The following is a 10,134-nucleotide window of genomic DNA, read 5'->3' on the forward strand; positions in this document are numbered from 1 at the left end:
TGAAACAAATTTTGAAAAGATAAGGAGTTAGGAAGTTAGAAAAGATATTTTAAAAAGATATTTTTGAATTTAGTGAGGAGAGAGAAAAACAATAAGATAGTACTAGATTTAAAATTTTTAGATCTAATGCTCCTTGTTTTTTCGAAAATTTTGGAGGGAAAACACCAAGGAACACCAAACTTAAAAATTTTAAGATCAAGATACAAGGAAAACTCAAGAACACTTTGAAGACTCACAAGAACACAAGAACATGAAGGAAGAACACCAAACTTAAAATTTTTAGAAAACCAAACCAAAATTTTCGAAAATCAAAGGGGAATCAACAAGAAAACACCAAACTTAAAGTTTGGCACAAGATTTAATAAAAAATATTTTTGAAAAAGAAGGTTTTGAAAAGAGTATAAAAGATTCTAACCCAATCAAATTAATGTTCTAGCCAAATGAGTTATGGGACCTTCAAAAAATTTTAAGAAAGATTATTTTTGAAAACACCAAACTTAAAGTTTGGCACAGGATTTAATAGAAAAATTATTTTTGAAAAAGGTTTTTTTTTTTAAAAAAAATATGATAGCCAATTATCATGAACATAAACACCACGCTCTAACTAACTGAGTTATAAATTTAAAGTGTTTTAACAAGGGATAAATAATAAAAGACTCTAAACCAAAAAGAAAGATTTTTTTTCTAATCTAAGCAACAAAATAATCCGTCAGTTGTCCAAACACGAACAATCCCCGGCAACGGCGCCAAAAACTTGGTAGCACGAATTGCGAATCACACTTTTCACAACGCGTACCACTGACCAGCAAGTGCACTGGGTCGTCCAAGTAATACCTTACGTGAGTAAGGGTCGAATCCCACAGAGATTGTTGGTTTGAAGCAATCTATGGTTATCTTGTAAATCTTAGTCAGGAAGTCAATTATGTTTATCAGTTGAATTGTGAATAACCAGTAGAGCATAAATTAAAAGTTACTTGTTGTGCAGTAATGGAGAATATGTTGGAGTTTTGGAGATGCTTTGTCCTCTGAATCTCTGCTTTCCTCTGTCTTCTGATTCACGCACGCACGTCCTCCTATGGTGAGCTGTGTGTTGGTGGATCACCGTTGTCAATGGCTACCTTCCATCCTTCCAGTGAAAACTACGCTCACGCGCTCTGTCACAGCACGGCTAATCACCGGTTGGTTCTCGATCTGGTTGGAATAGGATTTACTATCCTTTTGCGTCTGTCACTAACGCCCAGCCTTCAAGAGTTTGAAGCTCGTCACAGTCATTCAATCATTGAATCCTACTCGGAATACCACAGACAAGGTTTAGACTTTCCGGATTCTCATGAATGCCGCCATCAATTCTAGCTTATACCACGGAGATTCTGATTAAAGAATCTAAGAGATACTCATTCAATCGTATATAGAACGGAAGTGGTTGTCAGGCACACGTTCATGATTTGAGGAAGGTGATGAGTGTCACAGCTCATCACCTCCATCACAGTTAAGCGCGAATGAACATCTTAGATAGGAACAAGCGTGTTTGAATGGAAAATAGAAATACTTGCATTAATTCATCGAGACACAGCAGAGCTCCTCACCCCCAACAATGGGGTTTAGAGACTCATGCCGTCAGAGAATTCAAAGTTTAGATCTGAAAATGTCATGAGATACAGAATAAGTCTCTAAAAGTTGTTTAAATACTAAACTAGTAGCCTAGGGTTACAAAATATGAGTGGACTATGATGGATGATGCATAGATCCACTTCTGGGGCCCACTTGGTGTGCTGGGGCCCACTTGGTGTGTGCTGGGGCTGAGACTTTAAGCAATTCACGTGCAGAGGCCATTTGTGGAGTTGAACGCCAGTTTTTATGCCAGTTTGGGCGTTCAACTCCAGTTTTTGATCCTTTTCTGGCGCTGGACGCCAGATTTGGGCAGAAGGCTGGCGTTGAATGCCAGTTTACGTCATCTATCCTCGGCCAAAGTATAGACTATTATATATTTCTGGAAAGCCCTGGATGTCTACTTTCCAACGCAATTGGAAGCATGCCATTTCGAGTTCTGTAGCTCCAGAAAATCCACTTTGAGTGCAGGGAGGTCAGAATCCAACAGCGTCAGCAGTCCTTTTTCAGCCTAAATCAGAATTTTGCTCAGCTCCTTCAATTTCAGCCAGAGAAAAATACTTGAAATTACAGAAAAACACACAACTCATAGTAAAGTCCAGAAATATGAATTCTTCCTAAAAACTAATAGAAATAGACTAAAAACTAACTAAAACATACTCTAAACTATATGAAATTATCCCCAAAAAGCGTATAAAGTATCCGCTCATCAGTACTCCTCTACAATTCCAAATTGAGACTATTCCCAGGAAAACTCAAATCAAGGTGGTCCGGACCCTTTCTTGTCACAAAAGTTTCGCCTTATGGACATATTAAAATCATGGATGAAGGCTCTGAAAGGACTTTTACAGTGAATGGACAAAGACTCAAGCATTATCTGGGCAACATAGGGGAAAATCCCAGAGTAAATTACCACCTCAAGTAAAGGAGGAATCGTCGAGCTAGCGATGATAAAAGAGCGCTCTGTTGGGAGGCAACCCAACCTCAGGTAGTTTCCTTTTCATCTATATTTCAATAAGGATCACAAGTTGTTTCCCCTTGTATTGCGAGGAGCTAAGTTTGGTGTTCCACACCAAAACAAGTCAAGAGTGAAAGTGTGATTCTAAGTTTGGTGTTCCACCAAAGACATTAGAATTACACCCCACTCCCAAAACACATTGCTAGCTCCAACCAATCAAGGAAAACTACTTAGATGTAGTTAGACTTTAGTAATAATTGTCATATTAACAACAAGATATGAGGTTCTCTGCATATATGCAATGTTTTGTACTGGGCAAGGAAATAAGTTTGGTATTCGCACACCAAAGTAAGTTCAACAGCCACAAGCACACATACAAGCTAATTATGTCTCAAGTGCTTTGGGAACAAGCAACTTCCAATAACTTTACAGGAATCTTATGAGGAAATAGTGCATCTTCACCCAAGGAAGTGAAGTTGCAAGGACTAGGATGATGACAAAGAAAGAGAGCAACTAGAAATCATCACCCGAAGGTTGTATTGTCACTTAATTCCATTATAATAAGAATTGTTGAAAATTGGAAGTCCGAATGCACATTTGATTAATAGAAACTCATAGTTGGAACCTTTTTCAATTCTGTCTTTTAAGTTTTTGGTATTGAAGAAAGTCTCTGTGTGCTAGTCTTTATGTTACTACACCATCTCCTTACTTAATTGTATGTTTGTCCCTTTAAATCAAATGAAAAAGAGAATGAGTGTGTTTTTAAAAAGACCAGAGTGGAGTTCATAATATGGAAGTGCATTCATGAGTTTTTGGTGTGATCATAAGTTAGCTGAGTTGGTTCAACCATAAGGTGGGAAGACAACTATCTGTCATGAATACTATACTTGAGACACAACCCATGAGACTAGATAAATAAGAAGATCCTAATAAGAAAAAGGAAAAGAACAATCAAAGTTGAGGAATAAAAGAAAAAGACTAAGCAATAAGGCTAGGCACCAACGGTTTTAAATCTTGAGGCATGTGTCTGTGGTGTTCTTGTATGAGGGATCTACTTGGATGAATAAGCTCTTAGGGGTGCCTTATCACTTGGTAACTTGGGTTAACTAACTCGGGATTATTAGATGAAAGTCCACTATCAAGAGTAACCCTCACCACAGAACATTTAGTAACCCAACGAGGTGCTGGACACCAAGGCCTCAAGAAAAGAAAATGAATAAACTATATGCCTGTGGTGTGTATGTATGGGGGAGAGACTTGAGGGAGTAAGTCCTTAGGGGTGTCTCAACACCTAGCACCTTGATCCAACTGGTTCGGGAGTGTTGGCTGAAAGCTTATCTTAAAGAGTTGTCCCCTTACAGAACACTTAGCCTAAGGACACAAATAAGCCCTGAAATAACAACAAAAGGATCAATAAATAAAAGTTTCATGGGATGCAATCATAGTGAGTATTCTAGGATATGATAAAGGTCTGAAAGCTAGGAATGAACCTAAGTTGCTATGCATGAAACCACCATAAAACTAGGGACATGACTTCCACCAGAATGACTCATTTCTCTTGGTATCCCATTCATCATTCTCTTGTTCCAGTACTTGCTTAGGGACAAGCAAGCTTTAAGTTTGGTGTTGTGATGCCAAGGCATTTTGGCCAGTTTCACTGACCTTTTCTTTACTATTTTTAGGATAGTATCATGCATTTTCTTAGGAAATAAGCTAGTTTTGGGTAGATATTCACTTACACCTTGATTCAAGCATACATTGTGCATTTTACATGATTTCATGAGGATTTTGCATGAGTTTAGTGACAAATTGTATTCTGCATTACCCATGACTTGGACTAGAACTTTGATGCACTCTATTGCCTGATTTCAAGACCAAAGGAAGCAAGGAATGGGAGGTAACTTGCATAGTTAATGAGAAAAGTGACTACCAATGACGCTCTCGAAGCCATCATTACCCACGTTAAGAGTCACGTTAACTAAGTTAACGTGAACTCTAATGTGAAGAAGGGAATTTGAGCCAACGTTAGTGACACTTAACATTATCACTAACGTTGGCAAATGCTCACAAGTGGCCACGTTAGAGTCCACGTTAACTTAGTTAACGTAGCCTCTAACGTTAAAACGGGGAAAAGAAGCAAACGTTAGTAACATTCAACATTGTCACTAACGTTGGCCTAAGTGCACAATGCCACGTTAACTCCCACGTTAACTTGGTTAACGTGGAAGCTAACGTGAAGAGGCAAGAGTGGTCGACAACGTTAGCGACACCCAACATTACCACTAACGTTGGAAGCAACCACACAACCCCAAGGAGCCACGTTACCGTCCACGTTAACTTAGTTAACGTGGAGGCTAACGTGAGAGAAGAAGGTGATGGCCAACGTTAGTGACACTCAACATTGTCACTAACGTTGGAAGGAGCCACACAAGCCACTATGAGTCACGTTAACTCCCACGTTAACTTAGTTAACGTGGAAGCTAACGTGGATGAGGAATGATGAGCCAACGTTAGTGACACTCAACATTGTCACTAACATTGGGGATGGCTAAGCATGGCCACGTTATAAGCCACCTTAACCTAGTTAACGTGGATTCTAACGTGAGACATGGGGGCACATTGGAATGTTAGTGACAATGTTGAATGTCACTAACGTTCTCGAAGGATGGCAAGCCCACGTTAAAGAGCCACGTTAACTAAGTTAATGTGAGCTCTAACGTAGGAGCAATGGGGGCTTTTCAACGTTATTGGGAAAGTTAAGTCCCAATAACGTGTGCGAAGGACCTAGAGGCAACGTTGGTGGAGACGTTTGTGCCACTAACATTGAGGTTAACGTGGCTTTTACTTAGGAACGTTAGTGAGAAAGTTGATTGTCACTAACGTTCTCGAACTCATATTTTCACTAAACGTTAACAACCCTAACGTCCTGAGCTAAAATCTCTGCCCACTTCACACTTTCTCTCTGCAAGTACAGCCAAGCCCAAATGAAGAAGAGAACTGCTTCAAACTCAAGATCCAAAGGCCCAAGACTTGAAGAGCCAACTAGAAGATGAGAAGAGTAGTATATATAGGAGTAGCTTTGAATTATTTTGGGGAGTTGCTGGGAGTTGGAAAATAGCATAGAACTACTTCCTATATTTTACTTTCTTTGCTCTTCTAGTTTTCATCATGTATTCTCCATCTTTGTTTTCATTTTCCAGAGCTATGAACAACTAAACCCCTTTCATTGGGTTAGGGAGCTCTGTTGTAATTTGATGGATCAATACTAGTTTTCATTATTCTTCTTCTATCTTTTCTCTTGATTTTACTTGAAAGCTTTCGATCTTCATCCAATTGGGTAGTTATCTTGGAAAAGAAACTATTCACCCTTGGATCTCTTCTGAACCTTGGAAGAGGAATGAAGAGATCAAGCTAGAAATGCTTTCTCATGCTGGACCAAATTGGGTTTGGATGGATATGTGACTATAATCCTCTCAATGCTTGATTTGGGAAATGCATGTGGTATAATCAGTGACCATACTTCATCTCTTCTCATGAGCAATTGACCAAGGAATTGGCTATTGATCAAGATTTGAGAGATTGAATTACAAGAAATTGTAATTCAATCACTTAAGATTGCCAAGGAGATCAATGAGTGCATTGATTGAGGAAGAGATGTAAATGAGATTGATCTGGAGAATGCAACATCTCCTAAGCCCAATGAACTCCCCATTTCTGATCTTACCCATTCTCTTTAATTTCTGTCATTTACATTTATAAGCAATTCCCCCATTCCCATTTAAAATTATGCAATTTACTTTCTGTCATTTACTTTCCCGCATTTAACTTTCTGCAATTCACAACTCAATTTCTGATTCGCTCAACTAGAACATTCCTCTAATTAAAGTTGCTTGATCAATCAATCCTTGTGGGATTCGACCTCACTCTATTGTGAGTTTTCACTTGACGACAAATTCGGTACACTTGCCGAAGGAAATTTGTTATGAGACAAGTTTTTTGTGCATCAAGTGTGGGATTGATTGTGCATCAACAATGATTAGATTGGAGGATAACTAGATTGAGCATTTTATTTTTGTTTGATTTAAATTTCTGTTTGAGTTATTTACTTCCTGTTTTAGTTAATTTCTTCCCTTCCCCCTACTTTTTTTCTGTTATTTATGTTTTATCTCACTAACCCACTAACTATTTGATATATTGCATCACTCACACTAACAGAAATTCTGACAGATATACTTTTTGCACCTATTCTCTTTGCTTGTACTTGTTGGTTTTATGACAGGGAGAAGAAGCGGGGCTTCAACTTCCTTTGATTCTGAACCTGAGAGAACCTTCCTTAGACTAAGGAGGGAGGCAAGAGACAAATGTGTAGTTGGTGCTGAAGAAGAGGAGGAACACTTTGAGGAATACTTTGAACCAAACATGGAAGAAAACATGGAAAACCATCATGAAGAAGAGGCTCACAACCATGGCAGAAGAGGTCGAGCAAATCATACTGGGGAGGATAGAAGAGTTTTAGGCTCTTATATCAATCCAAACCCAGGAAATTGTGGAAGTAGCATTCAAAAGCCAACCATCCATGCCAACAATTTTGAACTGAAGCCACAGCTTATCACCCTTGTGCAGAACAACTGTTCGTTTGGAGGAAGTGTCCAAGAGGACCCAAATCAACATTTAACCACCTTTCTGAGAATATGTGACATAGTGAAGTCTAATGGTGTTCATCCTGACACCTATAGACTGCTTTTATTTCCATTCTCAATCAGGGATAAGGCAGCCAAGTGGCTGGAATCTTTCCCAAGGGAAAGCTTGACAACTTGGGAAGACGTGGTGAACAAATTCTTAGCAAGATTTTACCATCCTCAAAGAATCAATAGGCTGAGAGCTGAGGTCCAAACCTTCAGGCAACAAGATGGTGAGACTCTATATGAAGCATGGGAGAGGTTTAAAGACCTAACAAGGAGGTGTCCACCTGACATGTTCAACGAATGGGTGCAGCTGCACATTTTCTATGAAGGGCTCTCTTATGAGTCAAAGAAGGCCGTAGACCATTCATCCGGAGGATCTTTGAACAAGAAGAAAACCATTGAGGAGGCTATAGATGTCATTGAAATAGTAGCAGAGAACGACTACTTCTATGCTTCCGAAAGAGGGAACACAAGAGGAGTAATGGAGCTAAACAATGTAGATGCTCTGTTGGCCCGAAACAAGCACTGAGGCACCACCAACGCATCCGAAAACCCCATTGAATGATGAACAAGGCAAACAGCAATCGTCACAGCTCAAGGAGAAGCTGGAGGAACCTAAACCACCAGAGGCATGTGAAGACAACAACAAAATTCACTTAGAAGAAGAAGTCGCCAAGAGCAGGGAAGCATCAAAAGAGACAAAGAAGAAGGTACCAAGAGAGTGGAGGAACAAGAAGATCCCTACGAAAGATTTCTCTCCAGGAGATAAAGTGATCTCAGCTTACTTCCCAGATATCCCCCCTAATCTCCCGACTGTACCATCTCAGTTACCTAAGGTCTTCACTATTAACAGAGTCCTCTCCTTGGAACATGTGGAGATCATTGATACAACCAATGGATATAAGTCCAAGGTAAGAGGGGAGGACTTGAAGCATTATCAACCTCCCTGATGAAGGAGAAACGTCAAGCTAGTGACGCTAAAGAAGCGCTTCATGGGAGGCAACCCATGTTTTATTAGCTTTTACTAATAAATAAGTCAATATTCATAAATTCCAACTCAAACTTGGCGACATTCTTATATTGCAGTATATATAGTGAAGAACAAGTTTGGTGTTCAAAGCGTACCAATAAAGCATGAATGCAACAGAGAGCATGCTAGTCTTGGAGCTTTGAACAGAACTTTTCATCACAGTGCTTCAAATTAAGTTTGGTGCCACCAAAATGCATATAAGGATACACAGTTAGTTAGTTAGTTGGAGTTCATGAATAAACAATCTAATCTTTTCTTTTCTTTATTAATCATAGCCGTAAAGGCTAAATTGTCTTTTTGATATTATGTCTTACTTTTCTTATTTTATCTTTATAGGAAAAGAAAAGAAGCATTAAAAGGGATGGATTGGACAACTAAACAAAGAAGGATCGGACACCACAAAAGGAGGGGGTACACACTTGTTCTAAAAAGGGAATACATTGGAAAATGTTGCCATGCAACATTGGAAAAATGGGACCCCTAAAAGACCGAGCAATCTCATTCATAAAGTGATGATCCTTGTCTTTTGTCCATGCATAACCCCAACCGTCCATCAAGTAACCACTCCATCAATCCATACCCTCCACTCTCTCACAACGTCCCTATATATGACCCTTGTTCCGTACCCACCTTCATGGTCATCACCCACTCTTCACAACTCTTCATTTCGGTACAAGAAACTCCTTACTCCATTACAAACATTTCCCCCTCACTCTCTTCATTGCAATAAAACCCTAAACAACCAAAAGTCCATTCCAATCATGTTTTGAGCTAAGAACACAAGCATGTGAGAATTGAGCCTAATTGTGTGGTTACATCATACATAACCACTTACTTCCATTCTTGTGTGCATTATTCTCCTCCTATGATTGTAATCCTTGATTTTTTTTATTCTTTATGTCCATTATCATGTGTATACATACATTTATATGATTGAGGCTATTGTTCAAATAGCTCACTTACCCAAATAAGCCTACCTTTTATCTTCCATTGCTAGCCAATTTTGAGCCTATGTTTAACCCATTTGTTCTTAATTGTAGCACATTACAAGCCTAAGTGAAAAATAATAAATGTCCTTAATTTCGATCTTTGATTAGCTTAGACTAGTGAGAGTGTTCATCAATTGATTTTGGGAAGTTGGGAACATGGGGTAGAGATAAAAGTATGTTTGATGAAAAATCTTGGGAATTGAGTACATGCTCATGTATTAATCATGTGTAAACCATATGCATTGATGTTCTTGTACATATTTTAGTTTAAAAAAAAAGGGGAGATAGAAAAAGGAAGAAAAAGAAAAGCAATAGAAAGGGGACAAAATGCCCCAAAGTGAAGTTCAATAAAAGTCAATGCATATGTGTGGTGATCAAAAAGAGAATACATGAGTGTGTGAGAAAAGTGAAGAATGGGTAGTTAGGTTTGTTTAGAATTGTATAGGTTGTCATAGGTTAGGTGGAAAGTTTAAGTTAATCAAAGATTCGAATTTCTAGCTCACTTAACCATATGCATCCTACCTTGACCCTAGCCCCATTACAACCTATGGAAAAGACCTCATGATATTTGTATGCATGCATAAAGTAATTGTTGATTGTTAGATGAAAAACAAATCTTGGAAAGCATGAGTAGGGGAGAATTGAGTGAATCAACCCCATACACTTGAATGCCTAGAGCGGATACACATCCGATGAGGGTTCGATCGCTCGATTACATGTTTCCACCCATGATCAACTTTTCTTGCAAGTTTGTGAACTCATTCAATGATTCAATCCAATTGTGGTTTTCTTGATTGCTAATACCTTGGCCCTTGTGCTTGTATGCATATTCTTGAAGATTGATTTATTTTGACTAAACCATTG

General features: G+C 38.8%; 1 non-coding gene across 1 annotated transcript; it reads right to left on the bottom strand.

The window, feature by feature from the left end:
* Positions 1-7,438: 7,438 nt before the first annotated feature.
* Positions 7,439-7,542, bottom strand: LOC148565296 (small nucleolar RNA R71). The gene has a single exon (XR_015884847.1). It is a non-coding gene; the product is annotated as a small nucleolar RNA R71 (small nucleolar RNA).
* Between the last annotated feature and the right edge of the window lie 2,592 nt (positions 7,543-10,134).

Source organism: Arachis ipaensis, chromosome B5 (genome assembly GCF_059453495.1).
Source record: "Arachis ipaensis isolate K30076 ecotype BB chromosome B5, ASM5945349v1, whole genome shotgun sequence".
In the NCBI taxonomy this organism is placed as follows: domain Eukaryota; kingdom Viridiplantae; phylum Streptophyta; class Magnoliopsida; order Fabales; family Fabaceae; genus Arachis; species Arachis ipaensis.